The following is a 26,661-nucleotide window of genomic DNA, read 5'->3' on the forward strand; positions in this document are numbered from 1 at the left end:
ATGTGTCATCCCTGCAGCCAGCTGTTAAAGGCACATACAACAATACAAGCAAGGCTCTTCCAGCAACTAGAAGGGAGTGCTAAAGGTGGTAAAAAAAAATTCCATCTTCGGGAACTATCTACATTGGATTATTTTAACTGGGTCATCAGTTAATCGGGGCAGCCACATATTTGGGACAAAAACAAAATTAAGAAAATAGTCGGGATCCCCTTAGTTTATTTGGGACACTGTGTCACTTAATTGGACCAAGAGACTGTTGGTGAACATATTCAGATTCAGTCATGTGCACATTGTGTGGCTGTTAGACACTAAACCGTGCTTTGAGGTAAGTTTTAAAATAGCATCTCTTGCATGTGCTTGTGTTCAAAAAACAGTGATTTTTGTCACTGGTAGTTTGTGAATAATAAACATGTCTGCACACACTGAATGAATTCTGGATAACAATTAGTTACTAATACAGTTTTATAGTACTGTAGAATTTTTGCTGGTGTTCTAATTTATTTTGTATTTCATTTAAATATATTGATTGTTACTCAGCTAAATGGTAGTTTGTCTTTTTTATACTTTTCTAACTTTTCCATGAAGCCAGCTAATTGGGTCATAACGTACTGGTCCCAATATGTCCCAATGAACCAGAATTCAGGGTATTGGTACACAGGGGTCACAGAGACCTGGCCGAACTATAGCCATGCATTCCTTGTTGGAGGTCTTTGTAAGGATTTGGGTGCAGTCCATAAATCCTTGCACTTTGGGAAAGCCTGAAATGCAGAAATCTTCACCTGGAGCTAAAGGGAAAGCTGCTGAAATTTTTACTCCTTGAGTGAAGAGTAGAGTGATCTTGCTCGTGTAGCAGATAGCACTACCTTTGTGAAGTTGCAGAGATCAGCCTAGTTTATCCAAGGGCTAAGAATCTGACAGGCATAACAGTCTAGGGACACAGGAATTTGTATCTGAGAGTCAGAAAAGGACAAAGAATGCATTTTAAGGTTTGTTGCTTTTAAACAGCATGGTTTCATTGGGAAATAGGGTTAGTAAAAATATTTGGTTCACACATGAATGAAAAAGACCTACACCTTTTCATATCAAAGATACATTTTTGCTATTTGCTCTACTATTTGGAGGAGCAAGATGAAGTTCCTAAAATGTCAGGAATCGAGGTTTCTCACTCTGGAATAATTATGTTGTGGCATTTTCAACTGCACAGCACCTTTCTGTGTTTGGGGTTTTACACAGGAATCCAACTGGGCAAGATGTACTGTTCTAGGTGGGTAAATGATATAAATGGTAGAACATTTCTCTCCTTGTATTGGAAAGTAATGTGGTCAAGAAAATACAGCACAGCATTAAAGGCTGCTTTCTCGAAATTAGATTTCACCTTTATTTGTCGTGCTTGCTTTGCTGAACAGGTGCTCAACTTAGCAGGGGCCTTTTTAAAAATTTATTTTTATCTTATTGAGATACAGAGCGGAATAGGCCATTCTGGCCCTTCAGGACACACTGCCCGACAATCCCCCGATCTAATCCTAGCCCAATTCCCTTACTATCCAGTACATCTTTGGACTGTGGGAGCAAACTAGAGCAACTGAAGAAATTTTTAAATGGGTGGAATTTACCTTTTAAAACGGTTAGGATGACCTTCATCATATTCACTATATTAAAACATGACCTGCATAGTTCCCAACAACAGTTACCAGCAGGTAGCTCAGCTGTGGCACTTTTGCTCCAGGAATCATGGAAAGGAAGCCATGGGCTTGATGATCTCTCTTGATGGCTCATGCAGTACAGCAGCATTGAAGGCTGCCATTAAGATGAGGACCCAGTAGGTGAAAGGTGGGAGAAGACATATGAGGCTTCAGCGTGTGTGACCTTCATGCCAACATCCATTCTCTATTCCGGTCTTCCCCACCAATTGGCTTTTGTTCCAGGTGTGGCCTCATACCGCTGTGCTGTACAAGATCATTATTCACACCTTAATGACAGAATGGAAATGCTTCCTCCTCCATCTCTCCACCTAAGTCACTTCTACAATTTTTGGCATCTTCATGAAATTTCCTCTCAACGAAGGATTGATCAATATTAAAGTAGTTTTTCATTGCTCCAGACCTGACGAGGTTTGAAAACTTGCAATTAGCACAGTGAGACCCAGCAATAATATTGTGGTAACTTCTACTTTACAAAAAGACCACTCGACAACTTGATGGCCAAAAGAGCATCTTTATCTGGGACGGCAAATGATATTTACAATACAGAGGCTTCCAGGTACCTCGTGCGGCATGGGTGGAGGAACTGTATACAATGCATACTGGGAGTAGAAAGAGTGGGAGTAAAGACCCCGCCAACCCCGGATCCTGCCTCTTGCTACCAACAGCTCCCCGATTAGTATTAACTTACTTTTAATAATACTCACATTACAACAAATATACTGAGCTTTGAAAGCCCAGCAAGAACATGCAGATTGTAACACATCAATGTTCCTAGCCAACTTGCCTAAAGGTGTGTCCCACTTTTTGTTACTGGAAGTTGTACATGGAGTTCACGGGCTGTACTTAATGCTCCAACGTCTGTTATTAAGAGAAGTGAGTATTAGACACATTTATGCCACGATCACATGGACGTGTATGCGTGAAAGACACAAGGGACATTTGAATTTGGCACATTAGTGTCTATTCTGATTTCACAAGGGAACTGGTGACTATCATTTGAAAAGCAGGCATGTTGAAGAAAAAGCTGTGAATGTGTCAATTTTTCAGCACATGAAATAAACCAACTCGTTCTAAATTGTCTCATACTCTGAGCAACTTAACAGCCAGATAGTTACAGTACTGCGTTAGTCAGCTAGATGGTAGTAGTTACAAGGCTGAGATTTAAAGTAATAGGTTGCTCTTTGTGAATTTCACCCAAATGGCCAAGCAACCGAATACAGACAGAGGTAGGAAAGGGTCGGAGGAAAATACCTTCTAACATACAGTAAGTCATCTTTGTACCTAATTAAAGTGAGGGAATACCACAAATAAATATGCTCATCTTTGAAGAAACTGTTGACAAACAAAAAAAATTCTGAAGTAAAGACTTTATAAGTGTTATATTATCATTGGACCACTCGGTGAATTAAGTTTATTTGGCTTCTAGCCTGCCTCACGATTTTTATTGTTTTGCATTATTCAAAGATTACTACAGAGAAGATCATTGTTAAGATATTCTGCTGAACGTGAGAAGTCTTGTAGAATCCCAGGTATGGACCAGTGATGGTGGGGTCTTTGGGATAACGTGTGGAATCTCATCTAGTTGTGAAATGTAGTTTCATGGCATTGAGAAAGTTAAATTTTTCTCTTTAAAAAAAAATTACTCCTCGGTATCAGTGCTCCATCAGTTTTAAAATCATGATTATATTTTCTGTAGAAGATTATCCGGCAGACCTGGCTTACCATTTGACACTGACATATGCTAATGCACACCTGTGATAAGGAAATAACAGCATCAAGCTAAAATGAAAATTAATCATCAACTTTTCATAAAAAGAACTTGTCAGGAAGAAGTGTCAAATGCCTTTAAAGTGAGCATCTGTTTGTATAAAAACTAAGTATTTATGATATTGGATGAAATGCTTGGAAAGAAGTACTGATTCACTCTTAAAGCATCTTATCCTCCTGGAGATTTCAAGCCATAAACTCACCTTAGCCTTGAACTTAGATCATGTAGTACTTTCCTTTCAAAGTTGTGTGGTTGAAAATCAATTTTTACCTCGATAAATCAGCATGCACTTCAGGAGTGGAAATGTGACTGTCGTGAAAGTAGAATTGGAACATCAGGTTCTTAATGTTAGTCCACCTCCCATTTACCCAGCATCAGACATGCACATGATGACATTAAGCCTCTCAGAAACTGAAGCTCAAAACTTCATACATCCTGGAATATTCCTGGGGCAGAACGCAGTTCATCAAATTTCAAAGGGATACTCTGTCAACATTGCAAGACCTGGTTGAGAAGTGACAGCAGGCTGCTTGGGCAGCTCTGAAGCCCACAGAGTGTAACTGTTGCTTGTAGCATAACTTCCAGCATCTATCTGCTGAGTGATTCATTCCTTGGACGTCATAGTGGCAACATTGCTGGCAGCACTCCATTACGATAGAGGTTAACCAGGCAGGTGGCTTCGGAAAAGTCTTCGAGCCCACTTACTGGAAAAAAGCCCACCTCCAGGAAATCTACAGAGGCACCGCATTATACTTGGCTAATGGGCAGCCTATTCCGAGGTCTGCATTTGCAAAGTCAGTAATTAAGGGGATATGAGTTCCGCAGAGAACCTTGAATATCCAGCTTCTCAGATATTGTACTAAGAGGATGGATGCAGATCATGTGTAGGCAGGAAAGATTTAGTTTAAACTTTCATCATGTTTGGCACAGATACCATTAGCCAAAGGGCCTGTTCTTGTGCTGCACTCTTCAGTGTTCCTGGTTCTCCCCATGGAGATCAAGAGGTGATGATTTCAGGCAATGGTTTGTGTTAGTTTACTGAAACAGATCTCCATTCTATTTTGTCATACAGTGTCAGGGAGATCACCGCAAGGTTCCCTGTCATGAAGAAATTATTTCACCTCTGCGCTGGGATTTTCCAGCTTATTGTGACTGTGGATAATGCTCGTGTCCCTTGACAATTTGATTAACAATCTAGAATCAGAATCGGGTTTATTATCACCCGCATGTGTCATGAAATTTGTTAACTTAGCAGCAGCAGCAGCAGTTCAATGCTATACATAATATAGAAGGAAAAAAAGTTAAAATAGATAAGTAAATCAATTACATTATATGTATATTGAATAGATTAAAAATCATGCAAAAAAAGAAATAATATATTTTAAAAAGTGAGGTAGTGTTCATGGATTCAATGTCCATTTAGGAATTGGATGGTAGAGGGGAAGAAGCTGTTCCTGAATCACTTAGTGTGTGCTTTCTGGCTTCTGTACCTCCTACCCAATGGTAACAGTGAGAAAAGGGCATGCCCTGGGTGCTGGAGGTCTTTAATAATGGACACTACCTTTCTGAGACACCGCTCCTTGAAGATGTCCTGGGTACTTTGTAGGCTAGTACCCAGGATAGAGCTGACTAAATTTACGACCCTCTGCAGCCTTTCTCAGTCCTGTGCTGTACACCCCCCCCCACTAGACAGTGATGCAGCCTGTCAGAATGCTCTCCACAGTACATCTATAGAAGTTCTTGAGTGTTTTTGTTGACATTCTAAAAAGCATCAAACTCCTATTGAAATACAGTTGCTGTCTTGCCTTCTTTATAGCTGCTTTGATACGTTGGGATCAGGTTTGATCCTCAGAGATCTTGACACCCAGGAACTTGAAAATGCTCACTCTCTCCACTTCTGATCCCTCTGTGAGGATTGGTATGTGTTCCTTTGTCTTGCCCTTCCTGAAGTCCACAATCAGCTCTTCTGTCATCCTGACGATGAGAGCAATCTTGTTGCTGCGACACTACTGCACCAGTTGGTATATCTCACTCCTGTACACCCTCTCATCTTCATCTGAGATTCTACCAACAATGGTTGTATCATCAGCAAATCTACATCTTATCTTTAACAGAAATCTTTTTATTTTCTAAATAAGAATCAAAAAACTGCAGCTATTGGAAATCTGAGATAAAGAAAAACAGAAAATAGTGGAAATACTCAATCAAGCAGGCAATGTCAATGACATGATAAACAAAATTAATGTTTCAGTTTGAAGACCCTTTGTCTGAAGTATAATACTATTTTCACTTGCATATATACTGCCAAACATGTCTGTCATTCCCTACATGTTTAACTGGCTGTGGGCATGAGGATAATATTTTGATGGGGAATTACATTTTCTTGGCAGTTTGATATTCAGGGAGTCTACTTTGCTGAATGTTATTAGCTTGATGGAATGGATTAGGACAAGGGAAACTATTGCCTTCCAAGCATACCATGTCCGTTCGTGCTCCAGTCAAATCAAGTCAGCAGACACAAACACAGAGCCATCCCACTCTTTATGTTCATCAGGTATAAAACTTTATTGCCGTGAGCTGCCTACTCCACAGCCTTGCAGCCCATAGACTGCAGCTTGGGTCAGAGAAAGAGTAGGAAGGAGGTATGAAGCCTAAGGTCAGTGAGCTAGCCCCTAAGGACCACCAGAGTTAGAGGAAAGGGTGAGTGAAAAGGCATGTGCATGTCCTGCATCAGCAGCTGAAGGGAGGGAACACTACCCCCTATGTGGAGCACAAAATAACATTCACAGCTAAAAACCAGATGATGGTCTTCATACGTCAATTGATGTAATCAATATGGGCCATTAACAAAAAATTGAGAGATCAAGAGGTGCATAATTCTCTCTCTTCCACCTGTGCAGCAGATGAGTCTTAATCCACTTTTCTCTTTGCCTAAAGAGTGCCAGAATATTCGGCAAGGAAGGTGTATGTTGTGCAGAGGACAGATTTCTGTCAGTGTACTGTGGTCAAGCACTGCAATAGCTGGGTTGAGTTGTTCTCTGATCTTGGCAATCCATTTGCAAATGTTTCATCACCATATGAAGAGAAATCATCACTGCACTCACTTGTGGTGTGTCCTCTGAATGCTTGACTTTTATATACTTATCAATCAGTTGATTGGTCGTCATTGCAGAAACTCGATTGTGATGTAGTGAGTGGATCTCGCTGCTGATTGGTTGTATGGCAAACTCTGCGTGTTGTCTTGAATTTTGTCAACATTAGCTTATAAATGGGATCGAGGTCTACATGTCTGTTTATAGAATTGTTTGTGCTTGTGCCGTGACTTTCACTGATGGCTAGTTTTCATCATTGATTAGTTTAAGTTCTTTCAATTTCCCATGTTTTACTACAATTAAGGTACAATTTGATAAACTAAACAATGATGTGTTCAACGATATTAAGTTCATGATGGAAACAGAAACTGAGGGGAAACTGGCATTCTTGAACTTGTTTATTAGCAGAAACACTGATAGCGCTTTAGAAACATCTGTTTATCATAAGTATACACATACAGATCAGATCCTAAACTATCACAGTTAGCACACAAATGCACACATGTACCAAAACTTTGTTCTGAAGAGCAGAGACACACAGCAACATGGTGGAGATAAATGATAAAGAGGAGAAACATCTCTTTAAAGTATTCACACGAAACAGATACTCATCTAAGTTCATATGAAGAGTCCTACATGGTCAAAAATGCACCAAGAAGCAACCAAATGGGTTGTCCTTCCATACGTTTGAAATATCACAGAAGTGACAGACCAACAAAAACATAGAATTTTGGTCACACATAAACCAACAGCAACATTGAGTTGAGGACTCTACAAACTTAAAGAAGAAACCAAGCTATTGGACAAGACCAATGTGGTCTACAAAATCCAGTGTGACGACTGCAACAAATGTTACATCAGCCAGACTGGGAGAAAACTATCCATAAGGATCCATGAACACCAACTGGCTGTGAAGCGGCATGACCAACTCTCCCTCGTCTCTACCCGTGAAGATCGAGAGGGGCACAAACTCAACTGGCCTTCAGTGAAGGTCATGGTGCAAGCAAACACCTGGCATGGAAGAGAGTTCCTAGAAGCATAGTCTTCCACAAACAATTCTATAAGCAGACATGTAGACCTTGATCCCATTTATAAGCCAATGTGGGCAAAATTCCAGACAACGCACAGAGTTCACTGAGCAATCAATCAGTGATCACTCCCTACATCACAACTGAGCTTCGATAATAAGGACTAGTCGACTGATTAATAAGTGTATAAAACATAAACATTTAGAGGACACACCACAAGAGAACAGTGTCTCTTCATATGGTGACGAAACATGTGCAAGTGGATTCCAAGATCAGAGAACAAATTAACACAACGATCAAGCGCCCGAGCTGCACATTTTCCGAGTTATTTCCAACTACAATAGCATAGCAGTTAGTGCCACACCGTTATAGCTCAGGGCATCTGAGTTTGGAGTTCAATTCCGGTTCCATCTGTAAAGAGTTTGTACGTTCTCCCATCACTGAATGGGTTTCCTCCGGGTGCTCTGATTTTCTCCCACAATCCAAAGATGTACAGGTTAGTAGGTTAATCAGTCATCGTAAATTGTCCTGTGAATAGGTAGGGTTAAATAGGTGTGGTTCTTTGGGCCGACAGGCCCTGTTCTGCACTGTACCTCTAAATAAATAAATGTCGATAGTGAAGTAGCAAGTTCAGCTGATGGCATTGTACATCACAGTATAGTAATCAAATTGGCATGTAGTGGGCTCAGAGGCATATTAAAATTTAACAGAACAATACAATGAGCATAATATGAAATCCCTCATGAAACTCCAGATGAGATTCATGAAAAGAGATGACATTAACTCATTGCCATAAGGTGCACAATGCGGCAGGACAGATGAAATCTATACGATGCTACACCACATTTCATGCAACTTGTAACATTTGGGTACAATCAATGTAGTGTTGCATTTTCCTACACTAGCAGTCACTTTCAATGTTTTTTTTTATATACTGTACAGTGGATTCCAGTTAATTGGGCTTAAACAAAAACTAATTGAGAAACTGGGATTTCCTTCATTCATTTGGGACAGGATGCTACTTGGGATAAGAAAATTGGGATAAGAAAATGGTGCCAAACAGTTTCTAACTAGCTTCAGTCATGTGAACATTGTATGGCTACTAGACACCACACTGCTTAAAGGAAACAGTTTTTAAATAGCATCAGTTACATGTATTTGTGTTCAAACAGCACTGATTTTTGTCACTGATAGTTGGCCAGAAATAAGCAATAAGGCAATTCAAAACTGCTTTGCTCACTGCAGTTTCAAGCATTCAGACTTGGAGATGTAAGAAATGATTGAAAGTGAAAATGAAACAATTTCATTACTTCAGGAAGTTAAGAACTGCCAAGAATTTGAAAGAATCAGCACCTATCTTGAATGTTATAATGAGAATGAAGATTTGGAGGATGCAACAGTTTTTAACTAATGTCAGTCACGGGCACTTTTGTGGGTGTTGGACACTATGATGTGCTTGGAGTGAATAGTTTTTAAATAGCACCAGCTGTATAGGCTTTGTTATGTTATTCATTTGGGCCAACTGATGCCAAATTAAAAAGCAGTGAATTTTGACACTACTTCATGCAGGAAGGCAATGAATCAGTCCATTATCTGCATTAGTTTGTGCTGTTGAAACACTTTGGTTTTGCTGGCTGCAGAAGTCTAGGGAAGACGATCTCCAGCTCTTCCAAACTTTTTAGATTGAGGCACAAGCCCACCCCAAAACCCTGTGTGGCTGCTGTATGATTCGTTACCCTGTTATAAATAAGTACCACAAAATAAAGAACAGTACACTGCATACAATTAAAAGATTTAGCTTTATAATTCTTATATTTGACTAAGGGGCTAGTAAAGAAAGGAAAAGGGCCCATTTAAATGAAACAGTCTAATGTACACAAGTTGGAGCTCACAGTTTCCCATCACCGATCTCACCCTGGGCTTTATTGAATCACGGCCCCGTTCCAGGTCAAATCCTACGACCACTTCTCTCCTCATCTCCTTTTGATTTTTAAAAAAAGCCCCAAGCTGAACAGTGTCCCTCACTAGAGAAACCTCCCCTTAATCCGGCCATCCTAATTAGATGGCAGACAATTCTCCCATCTCTTCAACAGTATCCCAAACAAGCAGCTGCACAGAACAGCATAACAATAAAACTATGAACCAGGGTGTTACACAGTAAATCAAATGAACACATCAGTGTACACTGTATGAACTCCTCCAATAATTGTTAGGAACTAATACACCGTTTTATAGTACTGTAGTAATATTGGTAGTGTTCAAATTTGTTCTGTATTTCATTCATAATTTATTGCTCAGTTAAATATAGGTTGTTTTAAAAAAAATTATTTCTATGAAACTTTGCCTAATTGGAATAGTCACTTAATTGGGCTTAAATATATTGGTCCCAATGTGTCCCAATTAACCAGAATCCACTGTATTTCTTAGTACACTGAATTAGCTTTCAGTTCAGCAAGGAAAATAGGGTCCCTGGAGAATTGGTAACACACTGTAGAACTGATGTTACCTTTCACTGTGTGACCTTGCTGTTAATCCTCAACTTCTTGTGGGCATACCCACTCCCCTGCCAAATCAGAGATTACTATTGTTAGAGCAGGCAAAGCAAGGGAGGAGAATCTCATAATAAGAATCACTCCTTATTTGAGGTCACACACGTAGCTGCTAGTCAAGCCATTTCTCAATCAGATGTTCTACAGCTGCAAATAATCAATGCAACAGCATTCCTCACTATCTTGCTGTAAACAATGTTTTTCTGAGAACAATGATATGCAATGCATGATGCTGGCAAACTTTTTAAGTAATGCCAGCAGCTGCCACATCAAGATGACATATGTCTGTGCATTGATGAAAATGTGCGTGGCTTAGTTGAGGCATGTGAAGTTATTTCTGCAAACACTGCAGAAATAGAAAATCATGGCATTCAACTTTCAAGTTTGTGCCTTTTCCATTTGATACTTTTGTAGTGAGGTTTTGGCATTCTGGCACTATTGCTTCAGTTTTCCCCCTCTGAAAAGATTCTGGCTGCTGGGAAGCTCTTTGCTTTTGGCTTGAGCCAGCACAGATGTCCTTGGTGACGTAAATGGCCTAGCTTCAGTTCTCTGCCCACAGGGAGCAGCAACAGCCACAGCCAACCCTGTTGGTGTGTTGAAGTTCATGATGTGACTTCATGAGGGGAGACATCAAAATCTTTAATCTGCACACCAAGCAATTTCTCAGGCGATAGGGTAGACAATACTGCAACAATCTTCCTGACTTGGACTGTATTAGCATAGTTCTGACCTCCAGATCTAGATTTGACTTTCAAGAAAGGAAAGAGATAGACAACAGAAAATTGAGGTCAATTAGCCAAACATGTGTTATTTCAAAATGGTGGAATCCTGCCTTCAGAAAATCATTAGACAATCAACCTGAGTTAACGTAGTTTATGAAACAGAAATTATGTTTGGCAATTTTGAGTTAAAGGATGTAATGAATCGAGTGCATAGAGCAGAGCCAAATAATATGAGAAACTGGGAAATTATTCCTTTTAGAAGGAAGAATGAAAAGGATATTATTTAAACTGAATGAAACTACAAACTAAGAGATCTGAAATCCTGACATCAGGAACATATTTAACTTGCAATTACAGCAAGTAATTAGATAGACTGATTGAATATTGGTCCTTATAGCAAGGCATGTGTATTATAAAAGAAGGGATGTGCTGAGACAATTTTGTTGTCAGTGAGACTACACCGTGAGCAGCAACACAAAATTTTTGTCTCCAGCTTTGAAGAAAGATAAACTTGCACTGGAAACAGTGAAAGGGATTGGCCTATGGAGAAAGAGAGCAGGCTGGGCCTATACACATTGAAGTAGAGAACAATTGGAGATCTTGTATAAGATTCTGAGGGAGATTGACAGGATGGACATTGAAAGAATTCCTCCTAATTGTCAGCCATTTCAGATGGTGATGAGAAGTAATTTTTCTTTTGAGGGTTGTGGCTCTTCAGAGTTCTTTGTGCCAGAGAGCCGTGGAGATGAAGTCATTGAACATGTTCAAGGAAGGGATAAATGTTTGAACTACAAGGGAGTTGAGGTTCATGGGGAGGACATAGGAAAATGGTATGGAGGTCAATATTGGATCAACCATACCATATTGATGGTAGATGAGGTTCCAGGATCCACTTAATGCCTTCTCAGCTCTTGCTTCTTGTTTTCAAACTGATCCCGAAACATCAGATGTCTAACCCCTGCTGTGTGAGCTGAGACATTTTGCTCACTATTAACTTCATCCACATCTTCCTTCATGTTCTCCACTCTTGTCTTCAGTTCCTACCTGGTACATGTCTGGGTGAAGGGAAACTAGGAAGCTTCTCAAAGACAAATAGGAAGATAATTCCATTAGTCTTAGTAACAATAGAAAAACATACAGTATATGATAAAAAAGTCTACTGAAAAATTAAAGAATATATTAATAACAATGAAACACAATTAATGATTGGAGTAGGCTGATTTTGATTAATCTCTGCTCAAGATTGTGATTTAAAGTAAAATTGGATAGGTATATGGACAGGAAAGGAATGGAGGGTTACGGGCTGAGTGTGGGCCAGTGGGACTAGATGAGTGTAAGCGTCGGCACGGACTAGAAGGGCCAAGATAGCCTGTTTCAGTGTTGTAATTGTTATATGGTTATAAGAAGTGATTTGTCACACTATGGCAAAGAGGAGGGTCACCTTCAGCTGTCTGATCCGGATTAACTTGAAAATCTTCCTCTTTGGCACAGTTGTCTCCATCTTTCTTGCCATCTTGGCCTAAGTGAACAAATGAAGGACAATTAGTTAAATTCACTAACCTATGTTGGAGCCTTAATCTCCATGTGGATTTGGAATGAGCAGAATGTCTATGGTGAGGTGAGCGTGTGACTGGTATGTACAGTGACTATAAAAAGTATTCACACACCAAATAATCACTGGTACAGCCAATTGGTTATAAAGTCACATAATTAGTTAAATGGAGAGCACCAGTGTGCAGTCAAGGTGTTTCAATTGATTGTTGTAAAAATACACCTGTATCTGGAAGGTCCAACTGCTGGTGAGTCAGTATCCTGGCCAAAAACTACACCAAGAAGACAAAAGAACACTCTGAGCAACTCCACATAAAGGCCATTGAAAAGCACAAGTCAAAAGATGGATGCAAGAGAAATTTCCAAGTCACTAATATCCTTTGGAGTACAGTTAAATCAGTCATCCAGAAACGGAAAGAACTGTAAATCTGCCTGGAGCAGGCTGTCCTCAAAAACTGAGAGACTATGCAAGAAGGGGACTAATGAAGGAGGCCACCAGGAGACTTATGACAACTCTGGAGGAGTTACAAGCTTCAGTGGAAGAGATGTGAGAGACTGCACATACAACAACTGTTGCCCGGGTGCTTCACCAGTCACAGCTATATGGGAGAGTGGCAAAGTGAAAGCCACTGTTGGAAAAAACCTCAGATGAGATCTCGGCTAGAGTTTGTCAGAAGGCATGTGGGAGACTCTGAAGTCAGCTGGAAGAAGGTTCTATGGTCTGATGAAACCAAAATTGAGATCTTTGGGCATCAAATTGATGTGAAGTCTTTGGTTTATGCCAAACATAGCATTCATCAAAAACATACCATCCTTACCCATGAAGTATGGTGGTGGCTGCATCACGCTGTGGGGATACTTCACTGCAGCAGGCCCTAGAACACTTGTGAATCCAGAGAGTAAAATGAATACAGGGAAATCCTGGAGGAAAACCTGATGCAGGCTGCAAGAGAACTTGGGAGATGATTTGTTTTATAGCAGGACAATAACTCCAAGCATGAAGCCAAAGCTACACAGGAATGACTTAAAAACAACAATGTCCTGAAGGTCAAGTCAGAGTTCAGAGCTCAATCCAATTGAGAATTGACTTGAAAAGGGCTGTTCATTCGTAATCCCCATGCAATCTGACAGAACTTGAGCAGTTTTGTAAAGAAGAATGGGGAAAATTTGCAGTATCCAGATATGCAAAGCTGATCGAGACCTATCCATACAGACTCAAGGCTGTGATTGCTGCCAAAGGTGCATCCACTAAATACTGACTTGACGCGGATGAATGCTTGTGCAATCAATTAGTTTGTTTTATATTTGTAATTAACTTGGATCACTTTGTAGACATATGTTTTCATTTTAACACAAAAGAGTATTTTTCTGTTGATTAGTGTCAGAAAAAGCCAAATTAAATCCACTGTGATTCAATGCTGTAAAATAATAAAACATGAAAACCTTCGGGCGGAAGGAGGTTGAATATTTTTTATAGGCACTGTAGATGTGTGAGGTTGCGGGTAGAATAACAGATTGTTTGTTGGTCTACATAAGTGTGTGTTCAAAGTTCAAAGTAAATTTATAATCAAACTACGAATATGTGACTATATACTACCTTGAAATTCATTTTCTTGCAGGCATTCACAGTAGAACATTGAAAAAACAATAGAATCAATGAAAATCTATACAGAAAGACTAACAAACAGCCAAAGTGCAAAAGAAGAACAACTGAGAAAAAAAAATTCAGTAAATTATATTGAGAACATGAGTTGCAGACTCCTTGAAAGTGAGTCCATTGCTTGTGGAATCAGTTCAAAGTTGATGTGAGTGAAGTTATCTAAACTGGTTCATGAGTCTGATCATTGAAGGGTAATAAATGTTCCTAAAGCTGGTGGTGTGGGACCTTGGGCTCCTGTACCTCTTTCTGGGTAGCAGCAGTGAGAAAAGAGCATGGTGGTGGGGGCGGAGCTTAATGACGGGTACTACTTCCTGTGGCTGTGCTTCTTGTAAATGTGCTCAGTGGTGTGGAGAGCTTTGCCTGTGACTGACTGGACTGTATCATCACTGTTTGTAGGGATTTCTGCTCTTGAGCATTGGTATTTCAATATCAGGCCATGATGCAACTTCTGTTCTTAAACCTATGCCCTATTGTTTTAAGTATTGCCTTCCTGGGAAAAAGACTATTTGCTTTTTCCTTGTCTGTTCCCCTAATGATCTACCTGGTCACTCCCTCAAATTCCAGTTCCAAGGAATAAAGTCCCAGTCTACACAAATATTCTGAGTAACTCGGGCCCCAAGACCAGGCAACGTTTTACTACATTGTTTCTGTACTCTTTGTATTTTAATAGCAGCTTTCCTCGTAGAGGGTGACCAAAACTGTACACAATACTCCAAGTGCAGCCTGTCCAACATCCTATATAATTGTAACATAGATTCCAAGCTCCTACTCTCAATGCCTTGGTTAATGAAGGCCCGCATGCCAAATGCCTTTCTTGGCACCCTGTCTACCTGTGATGCTGCGTTCAGCAAACTATGCACTTGCTCTCCAAGATCCTTCTGTTCCATAATACTCCCTTGGGCCCTACCCTGACCTGATCTCCCAAAATGGAATAACTCTCATTTACCTGCATAAAAAGTCATTTGCCAATTCTCAGCCCACATGCCTAATGAATCACTGTAACTTTTCAAAACATTCTATGTTATCTATAATCCCACCTAGTTTAGTATCATCCACAAACTTACTAGCAATGCTTTCCTTATTCATATCCAAATAGCTTATATGAATTATAGATAAAAGGACCCAGCACCAACTCTGGTGGCATGCAGGCCTCCAGTCTGAGAAACAGACCTCCACCATCATCCTCTGCTTCTCACCATTAAGCCAATAATGAATCCAATCCACTCCCTCCATCTGGATCCCATGCACCCTAACCTTCCAGACTAACCTGTCCTGAGGTACCTCGTCAAAAGTCGTCCTAAAATCCGTTTGGGTGAAGATCTTCTGCCCTACCTTATCTATCTTCTTGGTTATCTCCTTGAAGAATTCTGAGATTTGTCGGAAAAAAATTCCCATGCCCAGTGTCCTGAATCAGACCCAGTCTCTCCAGATGTTGGTGGTTCCTGTCCCTCCGAATCCCTTAACGCAATTTACCCAACACCAATGTCAGACCTACCGGCCTGTAGTTTCCTGATTTGATTTGCTAACCCTTATTAAATCTTTATATTGGATCTGAATCAAACTACTACCTGCAAAAAGGATGTTGGGGAATAATTAGTATTGTTTCAACTTTTCCAGTTAACTGGCCATTAAATAATACGCAGTAGGAGCTGCAGAGTTGTAATGCTGATGCAGATTCTGGATAAAGCAGGCCTCGGTCAGATAAAATTATTACACGTTTCTGGAGATTCTCTCCAATTTTACCTTTTAGTGATTTTGGCCCAACATTTTCACACAGCTTTTTTCTTATGAAGAGACAGGTAAAAGAGAGCAGATTGAGGGAATGTGGAGTCACAGAGGGCAGTAGTTTCAATTATGCCAATGCCTCTCGCGCTTCACAAAGGCCAGAGCCCCTGTCCATGTGTTTCCATAAGGCATTGTATTTGATGCTGCGCTTCCCCTTCCACATAAACTGCTGAAGAGTTATGCCTTCCTGCTGCCTTGTAGCCCACCCCAGCAAGGAATGCTGCCTTGTTGATAGCTGCTAAAGTGATTACAGCACTGAAACCTTACACCACTGGGTAATTCCAGTCAGCCTAGTGGTAACCGCAGTCACATAAATCAATCAGCAACACACCACCAAATCGGGATGATGGATGTTCTATTCAGGTGGGCCTCACACTTTGTCTTTCTCTATGGACCCTGCCGAACAAAAAGCAAGCTTTCCTCAAGTAGCAGGATCCCCTCAGAGACAGGATGCAAGTGCCGGAGCTTATGTTGCATTGAATGCCTGACACTGAATACCTATCAAATCTTATCAAGGGAAAGCAAGATCATTGTATTAATGTGCAGCTGGTGAGTGATGCCATCCATGTCTTACATGTGAATACCAGAAGCATAATGCATTGTAATTTGCCTGCCGTGATAAACCAAAACCGTTTTCAATGGGTTGATTGAGAAGTGGGCTGAACCAGAGGAGGCCTGGCAGATGTCACATATCTGACAACATCAGTACAAGAAAGTCTTGGGATACAGCAGAATCACAGATTCTATCTTTTTTTTAACAGTTGTTTTTACTGTATATTTTTTGGTTACCATCTTTTGTTAGGGAAGAAGTCATTAAGCTGGAAAGGGTGTGAAGAAGATTTACGAGAATATTGTCAAAGCAAATGGCTGGAAGAAACAGAAAATGCTGGTGGAACGCAGCAGGCCAGGCAGCATCTATAGGAAGAACCATAGTTGACGTTTCGGGCCGAGACCCTTCGTCAGGAGGGAGCAGGGGCTGGTAGGTCGACCTACATGAGTCAAAGGATGGTGGGTGGATGGAACCAATTGGAAGGGGGGACAAAACTAGGTGTTGGGCAAATAGGGCTATGACTTCAAACATTAGGGGGAACTTCTTCACTCAGAGAGTGGTGAGAGTGTGGAATGAGCTGCCATCTGACGTGGTAAATGCGGGCTCACACTTAAGTTTTAAGAATAAATTGGATAGATACATGGATGGGAGAGGTCTGGAGGATTATGGACTGGGTGCAGGTCAATGGGACTAGTGGAATAAAGTTTTGGCACAGACTAGAAGGGCTGAATGGCCTGTTTTCTGTGCTGTAGTGTTCTATGGTTCACCTGCCCATTATCACTTACTCCTCCTAGGTCCATTTATCATCTACTTCTGCCTCACACCTCTCCTCTTTATATTAGTCATCACCCCCCTGCACTCTCAGTCCTGATGCAGCATCTCAACAGTTCTATTTCACTGGCTCACTGAGTTCCTCCAGCAGCTTGCTTGTCTGGCTCCAGATTCCAGTATCTGCAGTTTCTTGTGTCTTCAGTCCATATGCTTATATTTTGCTGCACTTGACACTCCTCCTGTGTCTTCTCGTCCAAATCAATCAACACTATTCCCTTGGGCATGGCATGCTCTTTTCCACCTCCCCCAAAATACAACTATTCACTGCAGTTACCATCTCATAACAAGCTCCACATCTCCCGCCATTTGGTTAAAGAAGTTTGCTTCAGGAAAATGACCAGAAGTAATCCATAATACTTCTAAGCAAAGGACATTCATGGCTTTCATATTATGCTGGGGGAGAATTGCATTGTAATAAACCTTTTGGCCCCTTTAGAATTGCATGCATTGTTAATTGCTTTGCTTTGTGATAATGCACAATTACACATTCTGGCAGAGTCTTTTACTACAATTATTCACAAAGAGCATTACTTCTGCTTTTGTACCATTTATGCCTAGCTGAGGTGCTTAGTTTTCTACAAACAACTGCTTCTAAACGTTAGGTTCTAAATGCTAATTTACGAACATCAGATGGAACAATTCTGGCAGAGTTTTCAAAGACTCAAATGACACTTGTCCTGATGATACTGCTAAAGGCAAAAGTTTTTTAAATTAACCTAAGATCATAGAGCACTTGAGCACAGAAACAGACCCTTCAGCCCATCTAGTCAATGTCAAACTGCTATTCAGCCTAGTCCCATTGACCATAACCATCTGACCAAATATATCTAAAATTTAGAAAAATAATTGAGAAGACAAAAGGAAGCACACATTTGATATTCATTTAAATCAAAGTCTATTTCACAATTGCAACCTGTTCAAATGCATTTGAAGTATCTTTGTATTAAACAATACTTGTTTCCTCTTTTCATTGTTCATAAAGTTCTAAAAATTATATTCTTTCTGCATCACAAATCGTGAGACAGTGTAAGCCTTCCAAATTCCCTACTTTCAAGGATCCAAACAGATGTTCTTTCGAGTAAGTAATTAACAAAATCTGTACCAAGATCAGCACAAAATTGGAACTGGATTGCAAATGGTCCTCTCCTTCCAGCTGAAGGCTGGATTTTAGGGGAAATCTTCTGTTGACTTTCACTCACTGGCTGCCTCTCTCTGGGTGATTTTGTTCGTTTCATCCTGCCCCCCCACACCCCCCGCCGAGTGTTTGGACAGGGAGCCTGGATCCCAGCACTTTTGATGACCCCCCGGCACAGAATGTTCCAGCGCAGGTGGTTTGCTGAGCTCACACGGTTTGTCAGCTCAAGGGGCTTCACCCCAGGTTCACCGTAACATCAAAGTAGCCGGTGTTTGGAATTCAAAAGCTTGCGTTATGCAGTAAATTCAAAAGATAATAAAAATCATAATTCTTCTCCGAGTGGTGCCTGCCATTTCTTGGGATGAGGATTGCCAAACTTGTCCGAGCTTCAACGTGACACAGGCTTAAGTAGCAGATCTCACAGCCCGTGCAAGATGGTACTTCCCTGTTGGACTTCTCGAGGAATTCACCTGCAACCACACATGACAGAGAGAAGGGACAGAAGCAACGGCAGATGCTTCAATCTGGAGCAAAAAATAAACCACTGGAAGAGCTTTGCTGATCAGGCAACATCTGTGGAGGTAAAGGAATGGAAAGTATTCTGGCTCAAGACCCTGCATCAGGGCTGGGAGGGTAGAGGGAAGATAGCCAGCATATAGAAATGAGAGGAAAGGTCGAGACAGGGGCAGGTTCGTGATACCCATGGCGGTTATCACCAGCAGCATGAGTTCAATTCCCGCTGCTGTCTGTAAGGAGTTTGCACGTTCCTCCTGCCACCACACGGTTCTCCTCTGGGTGCTCCAGTTCCCTCTCACATTTCAAAGGCATGCAGAGTAGTAGGTTAATTGGTCAATGAGATATTTGGGTGTTGCTGGCTCATTGGGCTGGAACCAGATGGAACCAGGTAGGGCAAGAAAAACTAATGGAACATTAACCAACCCTTAGACTCCATGCATTTTGATTGAGCCACTGATTTTCTTCATGTTTTTAATGTCTTAGCATGTGTAACCTGGCTGGGTGTCAGGGTGGAGATATAACTCTACCAAAGGACACTCCTTCCTTCCGCCAGCCTGCAGATGACTCTTGGACAAGGTGTAGCACCTGCTTAACCCCCTCCCTGTCAGGGTCACGTGAAGCCATGGGAACAGGTGGTGGATGAGCAGCTGGTGCATATCACTAGTCCTGGTTATGCGACCACAGGCACCAGGCAGACCATCTCTGAAGAGTATTGATAATGGCTGGGGTCACCTGTCTTGTAAATACACTGCCCAGAAGAAGGCAATGGCAAGCCACTTCTGCAGAAAAATTTGCCATGAACAATCATGGTCATGGATAGACCATGATCACCCATGTCATATGACATGGCACAAGATGATGGTGATCATAATGTGTGTAACCTGGTGGGTGGAAGATGACCCTGTCCACTTAGGCCAGTGTTAGTGCTTGGAAATGGAAATTCCGTGGGTAACTCTTAGCATTAACACCTCACTTCACCAGAGCATTTGTGTTTCACCTCCTTTCATATAGCACCTCTAGAACCTATATCCACTCATTCTGACGGGATAAGAGTTTCTTTCAAAGTCTTACAACCATATCTAGGGAACACTAGTTCATGGAGCAAAACTGCTTCATTTAAATCCAGGCCAGTAAGTTTTAAATTATCATCATAGATGAAAAATATCATTTCTGTTTCCATGATTTAAGATAATCTAGTTTAAGATAACTTACAAAAGAACCAAAAGGGAGTTCGAGGACTTTTACATATTGTTATAATCTGCAACGCAACTCCTGAAAAGATGGTGGGGCGGGTTCTGTGGTGACTTTCAAAGGAATTTTGAAAATGAGATTGAAAAACAAAAGTTTGCATGACTATGTGGGAAATACAATCACACAATATACAAAATCTGGAGCACGCCTTTGGCCTCCTTGAGCTTGCTTCACTGTTGAATGAGATCATGCTGATCTACAATCACAAATCTGTTTTCCTGTTCAATCCCCAAGTCCCTTGATTTACTTCAGAGTTCAAAAATCTGTTGATATCAGCCTTGAATAAACGACTGAGGGGGGAAAAAGTATTTCTCTGGCTTGAACAATGAATGGCAGCGGCTATATAATAGTGAGTTTTCAACACTGCTGTAGGGTTCATCTAGCATCAAAGCGAAGCCAGAAAAGCTCCTTATGGAAAGACACATTGGAGTCAATTAACTTTTAGCAGAAGTTTTGGCAGAACATAAACCAGATCACAAGAAAGGAACTCTGCACAAAGTCAAAGCAGATGACACTACAACCCAACTTGTGGTAATGGCTGCCAAGGAATTCACTAACAGATGGAGGTAGAATTCAGAAAATCTCTGGAAGATTCACGTTGCTAATGCTCACTTGTCTGTGGTAATACCAAAGAGTTTATTTACAACTGCATGAAATGCAACAAGACCTTTCATTTCTGAGGATAGTTCACAGTTGTTACCTCCTACAGTGAGGAAAAGCTCAACTCTACGTAGCCAGAGGGAAGAGTTTCTCAGCAGCTGCACTGCCAATTCTGTTAAGAGCATTACATGTTTCAGCAGGATCATCACTTCTTCTTTGATCTATCCTGAAGTCCCATCCTTCTCTGTCTCGGCTAATGCCTATCCCAGGAAACCTAGCAAGTCCTTGCTGTTCCATTTCCAGAGAAAATATATCCTTTCTTGGGTAAATGAGACTAAAAATGTAGTATGACCAGTTGTTAAGGAGTGCAATTAGTGGGGAAGATCCATGATAGTTTGCTTGCTGAATAATCTGCAAACAGAATGGGCGGTCATGATGGGCTGAATGGTCTTTTGTGTTGTTCAGTTCAATGATTCAGATTTTCACATTACGTTTCTGTGGATGAGCTAACCAGTAAGCATAAATTACCAGAGTATGCAAATACATTTTTGTTAGATGGTATTAATGGAAAAGAGCCTGGTATTGTGCAGAATGCTTACATATTATTGTGTTGTCCCATTTTTATCACCGTCAGTGAAACGCCTTTGTGATCTCATTGAAAACTTCGTATCAATAAATAATTTTGTGTTCCATTGTCAAGTGCTTTCCCAATGTATTCCCAACACCCTCTAGAACTTCACCATTTCAGTAGGTGATGTACTGACAATTTTACCTTATCCATTCACTTTCTTACCAAATAAGAGGACTTCTTTTATTTTTCTCTTTTGCTCTATATTATGCACCTGGGCCCCAGAGGAACGCTGTCTCATTCGACTATATCCACGTATTGTCTGAATGATAATTAAATTTGATTTGATTTGACTTGGGATTAGTTAGAAAGGAAGCAATCATGTTTCATAACTCCAGTAAAATGGTAAATTCTGCTTCTCTTCCCACATTAGAATACATTTATTATTGTCACTGGTACTGAGATACAATAAACAGCTTGCCTTTCATAATGTTCATATAGGTCAATTCATTACACAGTGCACTGAGGTTGTACATGAGGAAACAATATGACAGAATCAAACGTAACAGCTAAAAAGAAAGTATAGTGCAAGCAGAAAATAAGATGCAAGTTCATAACGAGGCAAACTGTGAGGTTATGGTAGTAGACCTGCTCAGTATTTCCAGCATTTTCAGTTTTTATTTTAGATTTCCAGCAGTTTATTTTTGATGTTCAAGTCATCAGTAGGATTTAGGCTGGGGGGGGTTCAAGTCGGGCCACAGGAGAAGCTGAACTGGGTTTGGAAGAACTGACCAAGGTGGAGACCGTGCAGCTGCCTGCTGCTTGGATTCACTGGAACTGGTGCCTTTGGTTTGGCACAAAGGCGGGATCCAGTGAAACCATGAGTGACTGTCTTGGATGTTTCTTTTACAATCGCGAGACCCTGCTGAACATTAATTAGCGCAGGTCTGTTTCCCTTGTTTGGTGGTGAGACAGGCAGTGAGGCAGCAGCCACCTCAGCTGCAGCTAGGACTAGGCCTCAGTCCTTGGTCTTGCATTGCAGCATGGTATCCGGGCTTGGTTGCGGGATGGCCTCTTCTGCCCATGCTGCCTTCTAGTGGTGGATCAGTGGAATTACAGGCTAGACTGGCCAGGAATCATCAATTTGTAGGGCTTGTCGCTCAGGAATTTGGTCTAAACATTTATTTTCCTATGTTCTTGTTTTCCTTTCTCATTATTTTGAATGCATGTGTCTGTTTTTACACTTTGGGCCCAGAGGAATGCTGACAAGAGAAAATCTGCAGATGGTGGAAATCAAAGCAACGTGCTATCTCATTTGTTGCATCCATGTATGGTTTGAATGATAATTAAACTTGATTTGATTAGTGCAGTTGAACAATTGGTGTTTCAATAATTCAGCAGATAGGAATCACAAGCTGTGATGATAAAAGACTGTGGTCCATTTTATTAATTTATCTGAAATGACTCAGCGGTGGCTAATTATCTGGTAAATGTCAGCCATCTAATGCAACCAAAAATGTTTAAGCAAACACTCAGCAATTTCTGAAAAAAATGGATATCTTAGAAAGGGAACCAAAGAAATGGTACTCTGTGATCTGCACTCATTTAAAGGCAGTTAATGTCTTCAGGAAGGAATGGAGAAAATTTTCAGGGTAACAACAACTGAAATTCTGGAGGAGCTCAGCTGGCCAAGCACCATCTATGGAAAGTGAAACCTATTTACATTTTGGGCCAGGAGGCCTTCCTCAGAACTGGCCGAGAATGGCAGGTTTACAATTTTCAAAGTAGAGCAGAGGGGAATAGTGATGCCAGATGGAGACTGGTTTGGGCAAGGAATGAGAGTAATGAGTGTTAGAGAGGTAATTTAAGGAAACTGCATGAGAAAAGGATACAAGCCTGGTGAAGGGAAATGATGAGAGAGCAGTTGGTGGCCTCCAGGCTGCAAGGTGCCTGCATAAAAGATAAGATGCTGTGATGCTGTCCTTCTAGTTTCATGGTGGCAGATGGGTTGGAATAGGAATGAATTGCGAGAATTCATGGAACATGTAATGGGAATGTCTGTATCACTCCTACATGTTAAATGTAAATGTTTAGCAAAGTGATTATCAAATCTGCATTTGGTTTCTCCAGTGTAGAGGAGACCACATTTTTAACATGGGCAGTGGGATGGCAGGGGTAGGTGAGAAAGAAGAATATAAAATGGGTGGTCTTTGAGAAATGCAGAAAGGGATGGAAGGGAGAAGATGTCACTGATGGTGGGATTACATTGGAGCTGAAAGAAATTGTGAACAATAATGTAGTGAACACAATGGCCAGTGGGATAGAACGTGAATACCAGAGAAACTGTCTTCAGTCTCTCCAAAGGAGAGCGTGTGAGAGCAGAGTGTGCAGGAAGAAAGGAAACCACAGTTTAGAAAAGATCCAAGTGCTTCTTACTATTTTATCTCCCCACTACTTCCTCTGGCACCCAAAGCTTGTTTGCCAGGTGGACAAGAAGATGGGTAAAAAGCCATTTTGCAGATTCACAGAGTTCACACTGAAAGGTTCTTTAGTTGAAATAAAAGCTGGCTTCACATTTTGAAACATATTATAGTAGCACTTGAAAACGAGGCTCTTCAAAGCAGTCTGTTTTAGCCGCCAGTTCCTTACTTCATCCTCCACTCCCCTACCCATGCACCTTCCCCTTCACCTTGTTTCACCTATCGCCTGCCAGCTTGTACTTCTTCCCCTTCCCCCAGCTTCTTATTCTAGCTTCTGCCCCCTTCCTTACCAGTACATAAGACCATAAGGCACATGAGAAGAATTGGGCTATTTGGTCCATCGATCTGCTCTGCCTTTCCATCAATGCTAATTTTTTATCCCTCTCAACCTCATTCTTGGGCCTTGTCCCTGTAACCTTTGACACCCTGACTAATCAAGAACATATCAACCTCAGCTTTAAATTTACTCAATAACTTGGCTTCCACAGCCATCTGTGGCAATTAATTCCACATATTTACCACCCACTGGCTAAAAAATTTCTCTTCATATCCTTGAATTTGTCCATCAGGAGAGACAGTGGATGAATTTTCTGCAGATGTATTCATCAGGGAGACAGACAGGTACCCTGTAATCCCACATCTCACAGGAGGAACATTCCACTGCCTGAACTACCATCCTGCCTACACTTGTTATACCTCTAACTTCTCAAGTTTCAGTTCTAGTCTGCGTCTGATTTTGCCGAAGCTTGTTGAAAGGCTAACTACTCCAACACTGGCCTACTCCAACAGTGGCCGTTCTGCTTACACCTTGCTTCTTTTATTAGCCCTTGCTAAGTTACTCATAATCCAAGCAAACTCCCACTCTACAGTTAAGTTCCGACAGACCCTTGTCACTTTATAAATTTCCGTGTAAAGTCCACAAGGAACTCTCCATCTCAGCCTGAAGTGTCGACTGTTTATTCCCCTCCATAGATGCTGCCTAACTTGCTGGGCTCCTCCAGCATCTTGTGTGTATTGCTCAAGATTTCCAGCATTTGCAGAATCTTTGGTGTTTGAGTCCAATTCAGCTTCCTGCTGATTGCAAAGCTGATAAACAGAGAAGGGGAAAGGAAGAGGGGCCCTGCGGAGTTTTGTCTTGGAAAATTGGCACTCATCTCACTTGCATATGGCAAGAACACCCTGTTACAAATAAATGGTAATGACCTATTGCAGGAACACTGAAGAGCAGAATGACCTTGTTCATTCAATGCATCATGTTTTTATGATCTCTGATCATGTGCTCACCCACAGTACTTGCATGTTCCATCAACAGCTTTGGATTTGTAATCATTTGAGAAGGGGTAGCCTGCATCTTTCTCTCTAACAAACCATCTACTTAATGTTGTAGACATGATTTGGATTCTTATTTAATAATATTTCTGGCAATGGTAAACTTTACTTTTGTAATACTGCATGCCGTAATTGATTTACTTATTTATTTATTACTATTATTTTATTTTTTCTTCTATATTATGTATTGCATTGAACTGCTGCCGCTAAGTTAACAAATTTCACGTCACATGGCAGTGATAATAAACCTGACTCTGATTCTGTTTTGTTGTTCAGCCTACTTTGCTAATGTATTTGTCAAGCAAGTAAGAATCACCATATCTTAAAGAGTATAAATGTGATGTAAGGGCAAAATCTTTACAACTGAATATTTAAGTAATATTGTCATCCTTTTATCAAAACATTTAGTCTTCACCCACCAGTCAAGAGTTTTAAATATGCAGGCATTACACTTATGTGGATCTGTGTCAACTGGAGTGTGGCTACTAGAAACCACAACTTGCTCGAGGAAACAGGTAAATCTAACCAGTGATGCTTGCAATTCCTTTGTGGAGTAAAACAGTAAAACAAGCGTGTCCAAATGTTCTGGTCAACGACTTTTTGGCCTTGATATTTTCCTTTTAATTCCACTCCCATCTTTCCATCTCACATATGGCACATGGTAAAATAGGCCATGGTTTTCTCAAGGGAAAATCTTGTCTGACTGATCTGTTGGAATTCTTTGTGGAAATAACAAGCAGGATAGACAAAGAAAAATCCGTGCATGTTGTGCACTTGGATTTTCAGAAAGCTTTTGACAAGGTGCCGCACATGAAACTGCTTAGCAAGATAAGAGCCCATGGTACTATAAGAAAGATATCAGCATGGATAGAACATTGGCTGATTGGCAGGAGGTAAAGAGTGGGACTAAAAGGAGCCTTTTCTGGTTGGCTGTCAGTGACTAGTAGCGTTCCGCAGGGTTTGGTGTTGGGACCGCGTCTTTTTACATAATGTGTCAATGATTAGGATGATGGAATTGATGACTTTGTGGCCAAGTTTGCAGATGATATGAAGATAGGTGGAGGGGCAGATAGTGTTGAGGAAGCAGGGAGACTGCAGAAGGACTTAGACAGATTAGGAGAATGGGCAAAGAAGTGGTAGATGAAATTCATTGTTGGGAAGTGTATGGTCATGGACTTTGGAAAAAGGAATAAAAGCATTACCGATTTTCTAAACAGGAAGAAAATTTAAAAATTCAAGGTGCACAGGGACTTGGGAGTCCTCGTTCAGGATTCCCTAAAGGTTAATGGTGATGAGGAAGGCAAATGCAATGTTAGCATTCACTTAGAGAGAACTAGAATACAGTATAAGAACATGGATGTTGAGGCTTTATAAGGCACTGCTGAGATCTCACTGACAGTACTGTGAGCAGTTTTGGGCCCTTTATGTGAAAGGATGTGCTGACATTGGAGAGAGTTCAAAGGAGATTCACAAAAATTAATCCGGGTATGAAAAGCTTATCACATGAGGAGTGTTTGATGGCTCTGGGCCTAGACCTGTATTC

This window comes from Hypanus sabinus, chromosome 11, assembly GCF_030144855.1.
Source record: "Hypanus sabinus isolate sHypSab1 chromosome 11, sHypSab1.hap1, whole genome shotgun sequence".
In the NCBI taxonomy this organism is placed as follows: Eukaryota; Metazoa; Chordata; class Chondrichthyes; order Myliobatiformes; family Dasyatidae; genus Hypanus; species Hypanus sabinus.